Below are 15213 nucleotides of genomic sequence, written 5' to 3'. Positions count from 1 at the left end.
GCGATTCCTCTGGTAGCGGTGGAAACACTACGGAAAAGAATGCAGCTACGCCGTTTTCTGACGCCACAGTGCTTTAAACCGTATCAGTTGCATGTTTCGGGAGAAAATCCCGAACTACGGCAGTCGTGGCCGAGTAGTTAAGGCGTCTGACTCGAAATCAGATTCCCTGTGGGAGCGTAGGTTCGAATCCTACCGGCTGCGTGCGATTTTGCATAAAGAGGAGCAAATATTTTCACACACGTGACGCCATCCTCAACAAGACGAAAATTTCCGTTTTACAGTACTGAGTGTCGCGGCGGCCGCTGCTTTCTGTGGCTACCGGTTCACCTCTCACTGACGCTGGGACTGCAGAAAGCCGTCGCAGGCCCACGAGTGCGCTGCCGTCATTTTCTCGCGTCGACGCCGAGTTCGTGAGTACACAGACGTGCTTGGAAGCGTTGGACAGAGCAAACATTCATTTCTCTCTTTTTTAAGAATCGCAATTCAGTCATTCGAGTGCGGCAAAAGCAATGGTGCAGCGTTTCTTTTCTTAAGATGTCGCAGCTACTTGCAAGTATGTCGACCACTTAAGACGACAGTAAACTAGCGTCAGCGGTGCGTCAGTGGGAAGTCGGTGAAGTCGCCATTGGAGCCACAAGCCAGTAATTACGTCATGCGAATCACTCGCACGCAACGCAGCTGTACGATAGCTCAGTCGGTAGAGCGTTTGATTTTCAACCAAAGGGTGTTGGGTTCAAGGCCATGTCTAGGCGAAAATTAATACAATTTCGTAACGGCTAATGTGCTGGCAATGGAAACACTACAGAAAAGAGTTAGGCCACGCAGCTTTCTGCCATTGGATTGCTTCTAAAGTTGGACTTTCACTTGTCGGAAGACGCTATTGCCACCGGCAGTCGTGGCCGAGTGGTTAAGGCGTCTGACTTGAAATCAGATTCCCTCTGGGAGCGTAGCTTCGAGTCCTGCCGACTGCGAAAATTTTCTCGCTCTCAGAAGATGGACGTTCAGCTGCATCCTAGCAGTTGCGTCTCTACTAAACACGTGGGTCTCCAGCAATGTGCAGTGTTCTTTGGTGCAGCGCTACAGTCGCTCCCAGAAGCCACAGCTCATCTCCTCGTCTCACTGCCGTCCACCAAGTGTCAGTGCAAGTGTCGCCTCTCTGGGCAGTGCAGATGTGTCCATTTTAGCTTGCAGACGGTGACGTGTAGCAATTTATGAGCTAACGCAAGTCAAATGTTTTAGCGTGTGTTTCTGCTAGATACTGGCTCTCACATAGTGGAGAGACTCACTCCTTCTTGTGTCTCGTTCTCTGCACACGAGTTGCACGTGGCATCGATATAGCAAAGGTTTTCTAGCGCCAGCGAAGTCGATATTACATGAATCGAGTCGACATGTTTGCTTCTTACGATGATGGAATCAGAAGAAATGTGTGTGGTACTTCACTGCATCTGCTGCTCGCCTTCCAGCCTCCCTGTGTCTTATCAGACGAAGATGACTGTGAAATTGGCGGCGATTCAGAAGTTTAACGAAGACGCGCAATTGTGCAGACATAGGTGTGAGCCGAAATAGCTCAGTTGGGAGAGCGTTAGACTGAAGATCTAAAGGTCCCTGGTTCGATCCCGGGTTTCGGCAAGTGTTTGTTTTGAAGCTGATGCCAATGGAATTGCTCCGAGTCTGTGATGATGTAAGTACAGCCGAGAACAAAAATGACTCTGTCCTGTAACTGTTCAGGTTGTCTAGTGCTTGCCGTAAGAGGAACACAGTAGGCAACTCCCTGAGAAGTAAGAAAATACGAAAAGTCCTACCGACTGCGTTCCCTTTTTTGTGTCAGGAGGTAAAGAACGTCTCCAACGGAACCGTGAAATGAGCGAAAACGTGGGAAGCATTGCATTCGAAATACTTGTGAATTTTCCAATTGCCCAGTGAGTGTCGACAAAACACGTAACTCCTCTACTCCAACGTATGAGACCTAACGACTGCTGCGGTTTGTTTTTGCATCGTGTGTCAGCATTCTTAGATAGTCTGCTACGAGCTTAGCGCGACACGTTTGTAGACAGCATTCAGGCGACGTTTAATTAGTAACAGCTCGATGCAGCGATAGCACAACTGTGAAGGACATGAGTCAATGTATAGCTGTGCATCGTGGGACGATCTCTAACGTCATGTGAGCCCGGATAGCTCAGTCGGTAGAGCATTAGGCTTTTAACCTAAGGGTCCAGGGTTCAAGTCCCTGTTCGGGCGGAGATTTTAATACTTTGGTAGCGATTCCTCTGGTAGCGGTGGAAACACTACGGAAAAGAATGCAGCTACGCCGTTTTCTGACGCCACAGTGCTTTAAACCGTATCAGTTGCATGTTTCGGGAGAAAATCCCGAACTACGGCAGTCGTGGCCGAGTAGTTAAGGCGTCTGACTCGAAATCAGATTCCCTGTGGGAGCGTAGGTTCGAATCCTACCGGCTGCGTGCGATTTTGCATAAAGAGGAGCAAATATTTTCACACACGTGACGCCATCCTCAACAAGACGAAAATTTCCGTTTTACAGTACTGAGTGTCGCGGCGGCCGCTGCTTTCTGTGGCTACCGGTTCACCTCTCACTGACGCTGGGACTGCAGAAAGCCGTCGCAGGCCCACGAGTGCGCTGCCGTCATTTTCTCGCGTCGACGCCGAGTTCGTGAGTACACAGACGTGCTTGGAAGCGTTGGACAGAGCAAACATTCATTTCTCTCTTTTTTAAGAATCGCAATTCAGTCATTCGAGTGCGGCAAAAGCAATGGTGCAGCGTTTCTTTTCTTAAGATGTCGCAGCTACTTGCAAGTATGTCGACCACTTAAGACGACAGTAAACTAGCGTCAGCGGTGCGTCAGTGGGAAGTCGGTGAAGTCGCCATTGGAGCCACAAGCCAGTAATTACGTCATGCGAATCACTCGCACGCAACGCAGCTGTACGATAGCTCAGTCGGTAGAGCGTTTGATTTTCAACCAAAGGGTGTTGGGTTCAAGGCCATGTCTAGGCGAAAATTAATACAATTTCGTAACGGCTAATGTGCTGGCAATGGAAACACTACAGAAAAGAGTTAGGCCACGCAGCTTTCTGCCATTGGATTGCTTCTAAAGTTGGACTTTCACTTGTCGGAAGACGCTATTGCCACCGGCAGTCGTGGCCGAGTGGTTAAGGCGTCTGACTTGAAATCAGATTCCCTCTGGGAGCGTAGCTTCGAGTCCTGCCGACTGCGAAAATTTTCTCGCTCTCAGAAGATGGACGTTCAGCTGCATCCTAGCAGTTGCGTCTCTACTAAACACGTGGGTCTCCAGCAATGTGCAGTGTTCTTTGGTGCAGCGCTACAGTCGCTCCCAGAAGCCACAGCTCATCTCCTCGTCTCACTGCCGTCCACCAAGTGTCAGTGCAAGTGTCGCCTCTCTGGGCAGTGCAGATGTGTCCATTTTAGCTTGCAGACGGTGACGTGTAGCAATTTATGAGCTAACGCAAGTCAAATGTTTTAGCGTGTGTTTCTGCTAGATACTGGCTCTCACATAGTGGAGAGACTCACTCCTTCTTGTGTCTCGTTCTCTGCACACGAGTTGCACGTGGCATCGATATAGCAAAGGTTTTCTAGCGCCAGCGAAGTCGATATTACATGAATCGAGTCGACATGTTTGCTTCTTACGATGATGGAATCAGAAGAAATGTGTGTGGTACTTCACTGCATCTGCTGCTCGCCTTCCAGCCTCCCTGTGTCTTATCAGACGAAGATGACTGTGAAATTGGCGGCGATTCAGAAGTTTAACGAAGACGCGCAATTGTGCAGACATAGGTGTGAGCCGAAATAGCTCAGTTGGGAGAGCGTTAGACTGAAGATCTAAAGGTCCCTGGTTCGATCCCGGGTTTCGGCAAGTGTTTGTTTTGAAGCTGATGCCAATGGAATTGCTCCGAGTCTGTGATGATGTAAGTACAGCCGAGAACAAAAATGACTCTGTCCTGTAACTGTTCAGGTTGTCTAGTGCTTGCCGTAAGAGGAACACAGTAGGCAACTCCCTGAGAAGTAAGAAAATACGAAAAGTCCTACCGACTGCGTTCCCTTTTTTGTGTCAGGAGGTAAAGAACGTCTCCAACGGAACCGTGAAATGAGCGAAAACGTGGGAAGCATTGCATTCGAAATACTTGTGAATTTTCCAATTGCCCAGTGAGTGTCGACAAAACACGTAACTCCTCTACTCCAACGTATGAGACCTAACGACTGCTGCGGTTTGTTTTTGCATCGTGTGTCAGCATTCTTAGATAGTCTGCTACGAGCTTAGCGCGACACGTTTGTAGACAGCATTCAGGCGACGTTTAATTAGTAACAGCTCGATGCAGCGATAGCACAACTGTGAAGGACATGAGTCAATGTATAGCTGTGCATCGTGGGACGATCTCTAACGTCATGTGAGCCCGGATAGCTCAGTCGGTAGAGCATTAGGCTTTTAACCTAAGGGTCCAGGGTTCAAGTCCCTGTTCGGGCGGAGATTTTAATACTTTGGTAGCGATTCCTCTGGTAGCGGTGGAAACACTACGGAAAAGAATGCAGCTACGCCGTTTTCTGACGCCACAGTGCTTTAAACCGTATCAGTTGCATGTGGCCGAGTAGTTAAGGCGTCTGACTCGAAATCAGATTCCCTGTGGGAGCGTAGGTTCGAATCCTACCGGCTGCGTGCGATTTTGCATAAAGAGGAGCAAATATTTTCACACACGTGACGCCATCCTCAACAAGACGAAAATTTCCGTTTTACAGTACTGAGTGTCGCGGCGGCCGCTGCTTTCTGTGGCTACCGGTTCACCTCTCACTGACGCTGGGACTGCAGAAAGCCGTCGCAGGCCCACGAGTGCGCTGCCGTCATTTTCTCGCGTCGACGCCGAGTTCGTGAGTACACAGACGTGCTTGGAAGCGTTGGACAGAGCAAACATTCATTTCTCTCTTTTTTAAGAATCGCAATTCAGTCATTCGAGTGCGGCAAAAGCAATGGTGCAGCGTTTCTTTTCTTAAGATGTCGCAGCTACTTGCAAGTATGTCGACCACTTAAGACGACAGTAAACTAGCGTCAGCGGTGCGTCAGTGGGAAGTCGGTGAAGTCGCCATTGGAGCCACAAGCCAGTAATTACGTCATGCGAATCACTCGCACGCAACGCAGCTGTACGATAGCTCAGTCGGTAGAGCGTTTGATTTTCAACCAAAGGGTGTTGGGTTCAAGGCCATGTCTAGGCGAAAATTAATACAATTTCGTAACGGCTAATGTGCTGGCAATGGAAACACTACAGAAAAGAGTTAGGCCACGCAGCTTTCTGCCATTGGATTGCTTCTAAAGTTGGACTTTCACTTGTCGGAAGACGCTATTGCCACCGGCAGTCGTGGCCGAGTGGTTAAGGCGTCTGACTTGAAATCAGATTCCCTCTGGGAGCGTAGCTTCGAGTCCTGCCGACTGCGAAAATTTTCTCGCTCTCAGAAGATGGACGTTCAGCTGCATCCTAGCAGTTGCGTCTCTACTAAACACGTGGGTCTCCAGCAATGTGCAGTGTTCTTTGGTGCAGCGCTACAGTCGCTCCCAGAAGCCACAGCTCATCTCCTCGTCTCACTGCCGTCCACCAAGTGTCAGTGCAAGTGTCGCCTCTCTGGGCAGTGCAGATGTGTCCATTTTAGCTTGCAGACGGTGACGTGTAGCAATTTATGAGCTAACGCAAGTCAAATGTTTTAGCGTGTGTTTCTGCTAGATACTGGCTCTCACATAGTGGAGAGACTCACTCCTTCTTGTGTCTCGTTCTCTGCACACGAGTTGCACGTGGCATCGATATAGCAAAGGTTTTCTAGCGCCAGCGAAGTCGATATTACATGAATCGAGTCGACATGTTTGCTTCTTACGATGATGGAATCAGAAGAAATGTGTGTGGTACTTCACTGCATCTGCTGCTCGCCTTCCAGCCTCCCTGTGTCTTATCAGACGAAGATGACTGTGAAATTGGCGGCGATTCAGAAGTTTAACGAAGACGCGCAATTGTGCAGACATAGGTGTGAGCCGAAATAGCTCAGTTGGGAGAGCGTTAGACTGAAGATCTAAAGGTCCCTGGTTCGATCCCGGGTTTCGGCAAGTGTTTGTTTTGAAGCTGATGCCAATGGAATTGCTCCGAGTCTGTGATGATGTAAGTACAGCCGAGAACAAAAATGACTCTGTCCTGTAACTGTTCAGGTTGTCTAGTGCTTGCCGTAAGAGGAACACAGTAGGCAACTCCCTGAGAAGTAAGAAAATACGAAAAGTCCTACCGACTGCGTTCCCTTTTTTGTGTCAGGAGGTAAAGAACGTCTCCAACGGAACCGTGAAATGAGCGAAAACGTGGGAAGCATTGCATTCGAAATACTTGTGAATTTTCCAATTGCCCAGTGAGTGTCGACAAAACACGTAACTCCTCTACTCCAACGTATGAGACCTAACGACTGCTGCGGTTTGTTTTTGCATCGTGTGTCAGCATTCTTAGATAGTCTGCTACGAGCTTAGCGCGACACGTTTGTAGACAGCATTCAGGCGACGTTTAATTAGTAACAGCTCGATGCAGCGATAGCACAACTGTGAAGGACATGAGTCAATGTATAGCTGTGCATCGTGGGACGATCTCTAACGTCATGTGAGCCCGGATAGCTCAGTCGGTAGAGCATTAGGCTTTTAACCTAAAGGTCCAGGGTTCAAGTCCCTGTTCGGGCGGAGATTTTAATACTTTGGTAGCGATTCCTCTGGTAGCGGTGGAAACACTACGGAAAAGAATGCAGCTACGCCGTTTTCTGACGCCACAGTGCTTTAAACCGTATCAGTTGCATGTGGCCGAGTAGTTAAGGCGTCTGACTCGAAATCAGATTCCCTGTGGGAGCGTAGGTTCGAATCCTACCGGCTGCGTGCGATTTTGCATAAAGAGGAGCAAATATTTTCACACACGTGACGCCATCCTCAACAAGACGAAAATTTCCGTTTTACAGTACTGAGTGTCGCGGCGGCCGCTGCTTTCTGTGGCTACCGGTTCACCTCTCACTGACGCTGGGACTGCAGAAAGCCGTCGCAGGCCCACGAGTGCGCTGCCGTCATTTTCTCGCGTCGACGCCGAGTTCGTGAGTACACAGACGTGCTTGGAAGCGTTGGACAGAGCAAACATTCATTTCTCTCTTTTTTAAGAATCGCAATTCAGTCATTCGAGTGCGGCAAAAGCAATGGTGCAGCGTTTCTTTTCTTAAGATGTCGCAGCTACTTGCAAGTATGTCGACCACTTAAGACGACAGTAAACTAGCGTCAGCGGTGCGTCAGTGGGAAGTCGGTGAAGTCGCCATTGGAGCCACAAGCCAGTAATTACGTCATGCGAATCACTCGCACGCAACGCAGCTGTACGATAGCTCAGTCGGTAGAGCGTTTGATTTTCAACCAAAGGGTGTTGGGTTCAAGGCCATGTCTAGGCGAAAATTAATACAATTTCGTAACGGCTAATGTGCTGGCAATGGAAACACTACAGAAAAGAGTTAGGCCACGCAGCTTTCTGCCATTGGATTGCTTCTAAAGTTGGACTTTCACTTGTCGGAAGACGCTATTGCCACCGGCAGTCGTGGCCGAGTGGTTAAGGCGTCTGACTTGAAATCAGATTCCCTCTGGGAGCGTAGGTTCGAGTCCTGCCGACTGCGAAAATTTTCTCGCTCTCAGAAGATGGACGTTCAGCTGCATCCTAGCAGTTGCGTCTCTACTAAACACGTGGGTCTCCAGCAATGTGCAGTGTTCTTTGGTGCAGCGCTACAGTCGCTCCCAGAAGCCACAGCTCATCTCCTCGTCTCACTGCCGTCCACCAAGTGTCAGTGCAAGTGTCGCCTCTCTGGGCAGTGCAGATGTGTCCATTTTAGCTTGCAGACGGTGACGTGTAGCAATTTATGAGCTAACGCAGGTCAAATGTTTTAGCGTGTGTTTCTGCTAGATACTGGCTCTCACATAGTGGAGAGACTCACTCCTTCTTGTGTCTCGTTCTCTGCACACGAGTTGCACGTGGCATCGATATAGCAAAGGTTTTCTAGCGCCAGCGAAGTCGATATTACATGAATCGAGTCGACATGTTTGCTTCTTACGATGATGGAATCAGAAGAAATGTGTGTGGTACTTCACTGCATCTGCTGCTCGCCTTCCAGCCTCCCTGTGTCTTATCAGACGAAGATGACTGTGAAATTGGCGGCGATTCAGAAGTTTAACGAAGACGCGCAATTGTGCAGACATAGGTGTGAGCCGAAATAGCTCAGTTGGGAGAGCGTTAGACTGAAGATCTAAAGGTCCCTGGTTCGATCCCGGGTTTCGGCAAGTGTTTGTTTTGAAGCTGATGCCAATGGAATTGCTCCGAGTCTGTGATGATGTAAGTACAGCCGAGAACAAAAATGACTCTGTCCTGTAACTGTTCAGGTTGTCTAGTGCTTGCCGTAAGAGGAACACAGTAGGCAACTCCCTGAGAAGTAAGAAAATACGAAAAGTCCTACCGACTGCGTTCCCTTTTTTGTGTCAGGAGGTAAAGAACGTCTCCAACGGAACCGTGAAATGAGCGAAAACGTGGGAAGCATTGCATTCGAAATACTTGTGAATTTTCCAATTGCCCAGTGAGTGTCGACAAAACACGTAACTCCTCTACTCCAACGTATGAGACCTAACGACTGCTGCGGTTTGTTTTTGCATCGTGTGTCAGCATTCTTAGATAGTCTGCTACGAGCTTAGCGCGACACGTTTGTAGACAGCATTCAGGCGACGTTTAATTAGTAACAGCTCGATGCAGCGATAGCACAACTGTGAAGGACATGAGTCAATGTATAGCTGTGCATCGTGGGACGATCTCTAACGTCATGTGAGCCCGGATAGCTCAGTCGGTAGAGCATTAGGCTTTTAACCTAAGGGTCCAGGGTTCAAGTCCCTGTTCGGGCGGAGATTTTAATACTTTGGTAGCGATTCCTCTGGTAGCGGTGGAAACACTACGGAAAAGAATGCAGCTACGCCGTTTTCTGACGCCACAGTGCTTTAAACCGTATCAGTTGCATGTTTCGGGAGAAAATCCCGAACTACGGCAGTCGTGGCCGAGTAGTTAAGGCGTCTGACTCGAAATCAGATTCCCTGTGGGAGCGTAGGTTCGAATCCTACCGGCTGCGTGCGATTTTGCATAAAGAGGAGCAAATATTTTCACACACGTGACGCCATCCTCAACAAGACGAAAATTTCCGTTTTACAGTACTGAGTGTCGCGGCGGCCGCTGCTTTCTGTGGCTACCGGTTCACCTCTCACTGACGCTGGGACTGCAGAAAGCCGTCGCAGGCCCACGAGTGCGCTGCCGTCATTTTCTCGCGTCGACGCCGAGTTCGTGAGTACACAGACGTGCTTGGAAGCGTTGGACAGAGCAAACATTCATTTCTCTCTTTTTTAAGAATCGCAATTCAGTCATTCGAGTGCGGCAAAAGCAATGGTGCAGCGTTTCTTTTCTTAAGATGTCGCAGCTACTTGCAAGTATGTCGACCACTTAAGACGACAGTAAACTAGCGTCAGCGGTGCGTCAGTGGGAAGTCGGTGAAGTCGCCATTGGAGCCACAAGCCAGTAATTACGTCATGCGAATCACTCGCACGCAACGCAGCTGTACGATAGCTCAGTCGGTAGAGCGTTTGATTTTCAACCAAAGGGTGTTGGGTTCAAGGCCATGTCTAGGCGAAAATTAATACAATTTCGTAACGGCTAATGTGCTGGCAATGGAAACACTACAGAAAAGAGTTAGGCCACGCAGCTTTCTGCCATTGGATTGCTTCTAAAGTTGGACTTTCACTTGTCGGAAGACGCTATTGCCACCGGCAGTCGTGGCCGAGTGGTTAAGGCGTCTGACTTGAAATCAGATTCCCTCTGGGAGCGTAGGTTCGAGTCCTGCCGACTGCGAAAATTTTCTCGCTCTCAGAAGATGGACGTTCAGCTGCATCCTAGCAGTTGCGTCTCTACTAAACACGTGGGTCTCCAGCAATGTGCAGTGTTCTTTGGTGCAGCGCTACAGTCGCTCCCAGAAGCCACAGCTCATCTCCTCGTCTCACTGCCGTCCACCAAGTGTCAGTGCAAGTGTCGCCTCTCTGGGCAGTGCAGATGTGTCCATTTTAGCTTGCAGACGGTGACGTGTAGCAATTTATGAGCTAACGCAAGTCAAATGTTTTAGCGTGTGTTTCTGCTAGATACTGGCTCTCACATAGTGGAGAGACTCACTCCTTCTTGTGTCTCGTTCTCTGCACACGAGTTGCACGTGGCATCGATATAGCAAAGGTTTTCTAGCGCCAGCGAAGTCGATATTACATGAATCGAGTCGACATGTTTGCTTCTTACGATGATGGAATCAGAAGAAATGTGTGTGGTACTTCACTGCATCTGCTGCTCGCCTTCCAGCCTCCCTGTGTCTTATCAGACGAAGATGACTGTGAAATTGGCGGCGATTCAGAAGTTTAACGAAGACGCGCAATTGTGCAGACATAGGTGTGAGCCGAAATAGCTCAGTTGGGAGAGCGTTAGACTGAAGATCTAAAGGTCCCTGGTTCGATCCCGGGTTTCGGCAAGTGTTTGTTTTGAAGCTGATGCCAATGGAATTGCTCCGAGTCTGTGATGATGTAAGTACAGCCGAGAACAAAAATGACTCTGTCCTGTAACTGTTCAGGTTGTCTAGTGCTTGCCGTAAGAGGAACACAGTAGGCAACTCCCTGAGAAGTAAGAAAATACGAAAAGTCCTACCGACTGCGTTCCCTTTTTTGTGTCAGGAGGTAAAGAACGTCTCCAACGGAACCGTGAAATGAGCGAAAACGTGGGAAGCATTGCATTCGAAATACTTGTGAATTTTCCAATTGCCCAGTGAGTGTCGACAAAACACGTAACTCCTCTACTCCAACGTATGAGACCTAACGACTGCTGCGGTTTGTTTTTGCATCGTGTGTCAGCATTCTTAGATAGTCTGCTACGAGCTTAGCGCGACACGTTTGTAGACAGCATTCAGGCGACGTTTAATTAGTAACAGCTCGATGCAGCGATAGCACAACTGTGAAGGACATGAGTCAATGTATAGCTGTGCATCGTGGGACGATCTCTAACGTCATGTGAGCCCGGATAGCTCAGTCGGTAGAGCATTAGGCTTTTAACCTAAGGGTCCAGGGTTCAAGTCCCTGTTCGGGCGGAGATTTTAATACTTTGGTAGCGATTCCTCTGGTAGCGGTGGAAACACTACGGAAAAGAATGCAGCTACGCCGTTTTCTGACGCCACAGTGCTTTAAACCGTATCAGTTGCATGTTTCGGGAGAAAGTCCCGAACTACGGCAGTCGTGGCCGAGTAGTTAAGGCGTCTGACTCGAAATCAGATTCCCTGTGGGAGCGTAGGTTCGAATCCTACCGGCTGCGTGCGATTTTGCATAAAGAGGAGCAAATATTTTCACACACGTGACGCCATCCTCAACAAGACGAAAATTTCCGTTTTACAGTACTGAGTGTCGCGGCGGCCGCTGCTTTCTGTGGCTACCGGTTCACCTCTCACTGACGCTGGGACTGCAGAAAGCCGTCGCAGGCCCACGAGTGCGCTGCCGTCATTTTCTCGCGTCGACGCCGAGTTCGTGAGTACACAGACGTGCTTGGAAGCGTTGGACAGAGCAAACATTCATTTCTCTCTTTTTTAAGAATCGCAATTCAGTCATTCGAGTGCGGCAAAAGCAATGGTGCAGCGTTTCTTTTCTTAAGATGTCGCAGCTACTTGCAAGTATGTCGACCACTTAAGACGACAGTAAACTAGCGTCAGCGGTGCGTCAGTGGGAAGTCGGTGAAGTCGCCATTGGAGCCACAAGCCAGTAATTACGTCATGCGAATCACTCGCACGCAACGCAGCTGTACGATAGCTCAGTCGGTAGAGCGTTTGATTTTCAACCAAAGGGTGTTGGGTTCAAGGCCATGTCTAGGCGAAAATTAATACAATTTCGTAACGGCTAATGTGCTGGCAATGGAAACACTACAGAAAAGAGTTAGGCCACGCAGCTTTCTGCCATTGGATTGCTTCTAAAGTTGGACTTTCACTTGTCGGAAGACGCTATTGCCACCGGCAGTCGTGGCCGAGTGGTTAAGGCGTCTGACTTGAAATCAGATTCCCTCTGGGAGCGTAGCTTCGAGTCCTGCCGGCTGCGAAAATTTTCTCGCTCTCAGAAGATGGACGTTCAGCTGCATCCTAGCAGTTGCGTCTCTACTAAACACGTGGGTCTCCAGCAATGTGCAGTGTTCTTTGGTGCAGCGCTACAGTCGCTCCCAGAAGCCACAGCTCATCTCCTCGTCTCACTGCCGTCCACCAAGTGTCAGTGCAAGTGTCGCCTCTCTGGGCAGTGCAGATGTGTCCATTTTAGCTTGCAGACGGTGACGTGTAGCAATTTATGAGCTAACGCAAGTCAAATGTTTTAGCGTGTGTTTCTGCTAGATACTGGCTCTCACATAGTGGAGAGACTCACTCCTTCTTGTGTCTCGTTCTCTGCACACGAGTTGCACGTGGCATCGATATAGCAAAGGTTTTCTAGCGCCAGCGAAGTCGATATTACATGAATCGAGTCGACATGTTTGCTTCTTACGATGATGGAATCAGAAGAAATGTGTGTGGTACTTCACTGCATCTGCTGCTCGCCTTCCAGCCTCCCTGTGTCTTATCAGACGAAGATGACTGTGAAATTGGCGGCGATTCAGAAGTTTAACGAAGACGCGCAATTGTGCAGACATAGGTGTGAGCCGAAATAGCTCAGTTGGGAGAGCGTTAGACTGAAGATCTAAAGGTCCCTGGTTCGATCCCGGGTTTCGGCAAGTGTTTGTTTTGAAGCTGATGCCAATGGAATTGCTCCGAGTCTGTGATGATGTAAGTACAGCCGAGAACAAAAATGACTCTGTCCTGTAACTGTTCAGGTTGTCTAGTGCTTGCCGTAAGAGGAACACAGTAGGCAACTCCCTGAGAAGTAAGAAAATACGAAAAGTCCTACCGACTGCGTTCCCTTTTTTGTGTCAGGAGGTAAAGAACGTCTCCAACGGAACCGTGAAATGAGCGAAAACGTGGGAAGCATTGCATTCGAAATACTTGTGAATTTTCCAATTGCCCAGTGAGTGTCGACAAAACACGTAACTCCTCTACTCCAACGTATGAGACCTAACGACTGCTGCGGTTTGTTTTTGCATCGTGTGTCAGCATTCTTAGATAGTCTGCTACGAGCTTAGCGCGACACGTTTGTAGACAGCATTCAGGCGACGTTTAATTAGTAACAGCTCGATGCAGCGATAGCACAACTGTGAAGGACATGAGTCAATGTATAGCTGTGCATCGTGGGACGATCTCTAACGTCATGTGAGCCCGGATAGCTCAGTCGGTAGAGCATTAGGCTTTTAACCTAAGGGTCCAGGGTTCAAGTCCCTGTTCGGGCGGAGATTTTAATACTTTGGTAGCGATTCCTCTGGTAGCGGTGGAAACACTACGGAAAAGAATGCAGCTACGCCGTTTTCTGACGCCACAGTGCTTTAAACCGTATCAGTTGCATGTTTCGGGAGAAAATCCCGAACTACGGCAGTCGTGGCCGAGTAGTTAAGGCGTCTGACTCGAAATCAGATTCCCTGTGGGAGCGTAGGTTCGAATCCTACCGGCTGCGTGCGATTTTGCATAAAGAGGAGCAAATATTTTCACACACGTGACGCCATCCTCAACAAGACGAAAATTTCCGTTTTACAGTACTGAGTGTCGCGGCGGCCGCTGCTTTCTGTGGCTACCGGTTCACCTCTCACTGACGCTGGGACTGCAGAAAGCCGTCGCAGGCCCACGAGTGCGCTGCCGTCATTTTCTCGCGTCGACGCCGAGTTCGTGAGTACACAGACGTGCTTGGAAGCGTTGGACAGAGCAAACATTCATTTCTCTCTTTTTTAAGAATCGCAATTCAGTCATTCGAGTGCGGCAAAAGCAATGGTGCAGCGTTTCTTTTCTTAAGATGTCGCAGCTACTTGCAAGTATGTCGACCACTTAAGACGACAGTAAACTAGCGTCAGCGGTGCGTCAGTGGGAAGTCGGTGAAGTCGCCATTGGAGCCACAAGCCAGTAATTACGTCATGCGAATCACTCGCACGCAACGCAGCTGTACGATAGCTCAGTCGGTAGAGCGTTTGATTTTCAACCAAAGGGTGTTGGGTTCAAGGCCATGTCTAGGCGAAAATTAATACAATTTCGTAACGGCTAATGTGCTGGCAATGGAAACACTACAGAAAAGAGTTAGGCCACGCAGCTTTCTGCCATTGGATTGCTTCTAAAGTTGGACTTTCACTTGTCGGAAGACGCTATTGCCACCGGCAGTCGTGGCCGAGTGGTTAAGGCGTCTGACTTGAAATCAGATTCCCTCTGGGAGCGTAGCTTCGAGTCCTGCCGACTGCGAAAATTTTCTCGCTCTCAGAAGATGGACGTTCAGCTGCATCCTAGCAGTTGCGTCTCTACTAAACACGTGGGTCTCCAGCAATGTGCAGTGTTCTTTGGTGCAGCGCTACAGTCGCTCCCAGAAGCCACAGCTCATCTCCTCGTCTCACTGCCGTCCACCAAGTGTCAGTGCAAGTGTCGCCTCTCTGGGCAGTGCAGATGTGTCCATTTTAGCTTGCAGACGGTGACGTGTAGCAATTTATGAGCTAACGCAAGTCAAATGTTTTAGCGTGTGTTTCTGCTAGATACTGGCTCTCACATAGTGGAGAGACTCACTCCTTCTTGTGTCTCGTTCTCTGCACACGAGTTGCACGTGGCATCGATATAGCAAAGGTTTTCTAGCGCCAGCGAAGTCGATATTACATGAATCGAGTCGACATGTTTGCTTCTTACGATGATGGAATCAGAAGAAATGTGTGTGGTACTTCACTGCATCTGCTGCTCGCCTTCCAGCCTCCCTGTGTCTTATCAGACGAAGATGACTGTGAAATTGGCGGCGATTCAGAAGTTTAACGAAGACGCGCAATTGTGCAGACATAGGTGTGAGCCGAAATAGCTCAGTTGGGAGAGCGTTAGACTGAAGATCTAAAGGTCCCTGGTTCGATCCCGGGTTTCGGCAAGTGTTTGTTTTGAAGCTGATGCCAATGGAATTGCTCCGAGTCTGTGATGATGTAAGTACAGCCGAGAACAAAAATGACTCTGTCCTGTAACTGTTCAGG

General features: G+C 49.1%; 27 non-coding genes across 27 annotated transcripts; all 27 read left to right on the top strand.

Annotated features, from left to right (window-relative positions):
* Positions 1-119: 119 nt before the first annotated feature.
* Positions 120-201, top strand: Trnas-cga (transfer RNA serine (anticodon CGA)). The gene has a single exon. It is a non-coding gene; the product is annotated as a tRNA-Ser (tRNA).
* Positions 202-889: 688 nt separating this feature from the next.
* On the top strand, positions 890-971 carry Trnas-uga (transfer RNA serine (anticodon UGA)). Its single transcript has one exon. It is a non-coding gene; the product is annotated as a tRNA-Ser (tRNA).
* Positions 972-1556: 585 nt separating this feature from the next.
* Positions 1557-1629, top strand: Trnaf-gaa (transfer RNA phenylalanine (anticodon GAA)). Its single transcript has one exon. It is a non-coding gene; the product is annotated as a tRNA-Phe (tRNA).
* A 536-nt stretch (positions 1630-2165) lies between these two features.
* Positions 2166-2238, top strand: Trnak-uuu (transfer RNA lysine (anticodon UUU)). The gene has a single exon. It is a non-coding gene; the product is annotated as a tRNA-Lys (tRNA).
* A 139-nt stretch (positions 2239-2377) lies between these two features.
* On the top strand, positions 2378-2459 carry Trnas-cga (transfer RNA serine (anticodon CGA)). Its single transcript has one exon. It is a non-coding gene; the product is annotated as a tRNA-Ser (tRNA).
* Positions 2460-3147: 688 nt separating this feature from the next.
* On the top strand, positions 3148-3229 carry Trnas-uga (transfer RNA serine (anticodon UGA)). The gene has a single exon. It is a non-coding gene; the product is annotated as a tRNA-Ser (tRNA).
* Positions 3230-3814: 585 nt separating this feature from the next.
* On the top strand, positions 3815-3887 carry Trnaf-gaa (transfer RNA phenylalanine (anticodon GAA)). Its single transcript has one exon. It is a non-coding gene; the product is annotated as a tRNA-Phe (tRNA).
* Positions 3888-4423: 536 nt separating this feature from the next.
* Trnak-uuu (transfer RNA lysine (anticodon UUU)) lies at positions 4424-4496 on the top strand. The gene has a single exon. It is a non-coding gene; the product is annotated as a tRNA-Lys (tRNA).
* Positions 4497-4605: 109 nt separating this feature from the next.
* Trnas-cga (transfer RNA serine (anticodon CGA)) lies at positions 4606-4685 on the top strand. The gene has a single exon. It is a non-coding gene; the product is annotated as a tRNA-Ser (tRNA).
* Positions 4686-5373: 688 nt separating this feature from the next.
* Positions 5374-5455, top strand: Trnas-uga (transfer RNA serine (anticodon UGA)). Its single transcript has one exon. It is a non-coding gene; the product is annotated as a tRNA-Ser (tRNA).
* Positions 5456-6040: 585 nt separating this feature from the next.
* Trnaf-gaa (transfer RNA phenylalanine (anticodon GAA)) lies at positions 6041-6113 on the top strand. Its single transcript has one exon. It is a non-coding gene; the product is annotated as a tRNA-Phe (tRNA).
* A 536-nt stretch (positions 6114-6649) lies between these two features.
* On the top strand, positions 6650-6722 carry Trnak-uuu (transfer RNA lysine (anticodon UUU)). Its single transcript has one exon. It is a non-coding gene; the product is annotated as a tRNA-Lys (tRNA).
* A 109-nt stretch (positions 6723-6831) lies between these two features.
* On the top strand, positions 6832-6911 carry Trnas-cga (transfer RNA serine (anticodon CGA)). The gene has a single exon. It is a non-coding gene; the product is annotated as a tRNA-Ser (tRNA).
* Positions 6912-7599: 688 nt separating this feature from the next.
* Trnas-uga (transfer RNA serine (anticodon UGA)) lies at positions 7600-7681 on the top strand. Its single transcript has one exon. It is a non-coding gene; the product is annotated as a tRNA-Ser (tRNA).
* Positions 7682-8266: 585 nt separating this feature from the next.
* On the top strand, positions 8267-8339 carry Trnaf-gaa (transfer RNA phenylalanine (anticodon GAA)). The gene has a single exon. It is a non-coding gene; the product is annotated as a tRNA-Phe (tRNA).
* A 536-nt stretch (positions 8340-8875) lies between these two features.
* On the top strand, positions 8876-8948 carry Trnak-uuu (transfer RNA lysine (anticodon UUU)). The gene has a single exon. It is a non-coding gene; the product is annotated as a tRNA-Lys (tRNA).
* Positions 8949-9087: 139 nt separating this feature from the next.
* Trnas-cga (transfer RNA serine (anticodon CGA)) lies at positions 9088-9169 on the top strand. The gene has a single exon. It is a non-coding gene; the product is annotated as a tRNA-Ser (tRNA).
* A 688-nt stretch (positions 9170-9857) lies between these two features.
* Trnas-uga (transfer RNA serine (anticodon UGA)) lies at positions 9858-9939 on the top strand. The gene has a single exon. It is a non-coding gene; the product is annotated as a tRNA-Ser (tRNA).
* Positions 9940-10524: 585 nt separating this feature from the next.
* Trnaf-gaa (transfer RNA phenylalanine (anticodon GAA)) lies at positions 10525-10597 on the top strand. Its single transcript has one exon. It is a non-coding gene; the product is annotated as a tRNA-Phe (tRNA).
* A 536-nt stretch (positions 10598-11133) lies between these two features.
* On the top strand, positions 11134-11206 carry Trnak-uuu (transfer RNA lysine (anticodon UUU)). Its single transcript has one exon. It is a non-coding gene; the product is annotated as a tRNA-Lys (tRNA).
* A 139-nt stretch (positions 11207-11345) lies between these two features.
* Positions 11346-11427, top strand: Trnas-cga (transfer RNA serine (anticodon CGA)). The gene has a single exon. It is a non-coding gene; the product is annotated as a tRNA-Ser (tRNA).
* A 688-nt stretch (positions 11428-12115) lies between these two features.
* Trnas-uga (transfer RNA serine (anticodon UGA)) lies at positions 12116-12197 on the top strand. Its single transcript has one exon. It is a non-coding gene; the product is annotated as a tRNA-Ser (tRNA).
* Positions 12198-12782: 585 nt separating this feature from the next.
* On the top strand, positions 12783-12855 carry Trnaf-gaa (transfer RNA phenylalanine (anticodon GAA)). Its single transcript has one exon. It is a non-coding gene; the product is annotated as a tRNA-Phe (tRNA).
* Positions 12856-13391: 536 nt separating this feature from the next.
* On the top strand, positions 13392-13464 carry Trnak-uuu (transfer RNA lysine (anticodon UUU)). Its single transcript has one exon. It is a non-coding gene; the product is annotated as a tRNA-Lys (tRNA).
* Positions 13465-13603: 139 nt separating this feature from the next.
* Positions 13604-13685, top strand: Trnas-cga (transfer RNA serine (anticodon CGA)). Its single transcript has one exon. It is a non-coding gene; the product is annotated as a tRNA-Ser (tRNA).
* Positions 13686-14373: 688 nt separating this feature from the next.
* Positions 14374-14455, top strand: Trnas-uga (transfer RNA serine (anticodon UGA)). Its single transcript has one exon. It is a non-coding gene; the product is annotated as a tRNA-Ser (tRNA).
* A 585-nt stretch (positions 14456-15040) lies between these two features.
* Trnaf-gaa (transfer RNA phenylalanine (anticodon GAA)) lies at positions 15041-15113 on the top strand. Its single transcript has one exon. It is a non-coding gene; the product is annotated as a tRNA-Phe (tRNA).
* Positions 15114-15213: the final 100 nt, after the last annotated feature.

This window comes from Schistocerca gregaria, unplaced genomic scaffold, assembly GCF_023897955.1.
Source record: "Schistocerca gregaria isolate iqSchGreg1 unplaced genomic scaffold, iqSchGreg1.2 ptg000582l, whole genome shotgun sequence".
Lineage (NCBI taxonomy): Eukaryota > Metazoa > Arthropoda > Insecta > Orthoptera > Acrididae > Schistocerca > Schistocerca gregaria.
The sequence above is the reverse complement of the archived record's forward strand: the minus strand, read 5'-3'. Positions and strand labels throughout refer to the sequence as shown.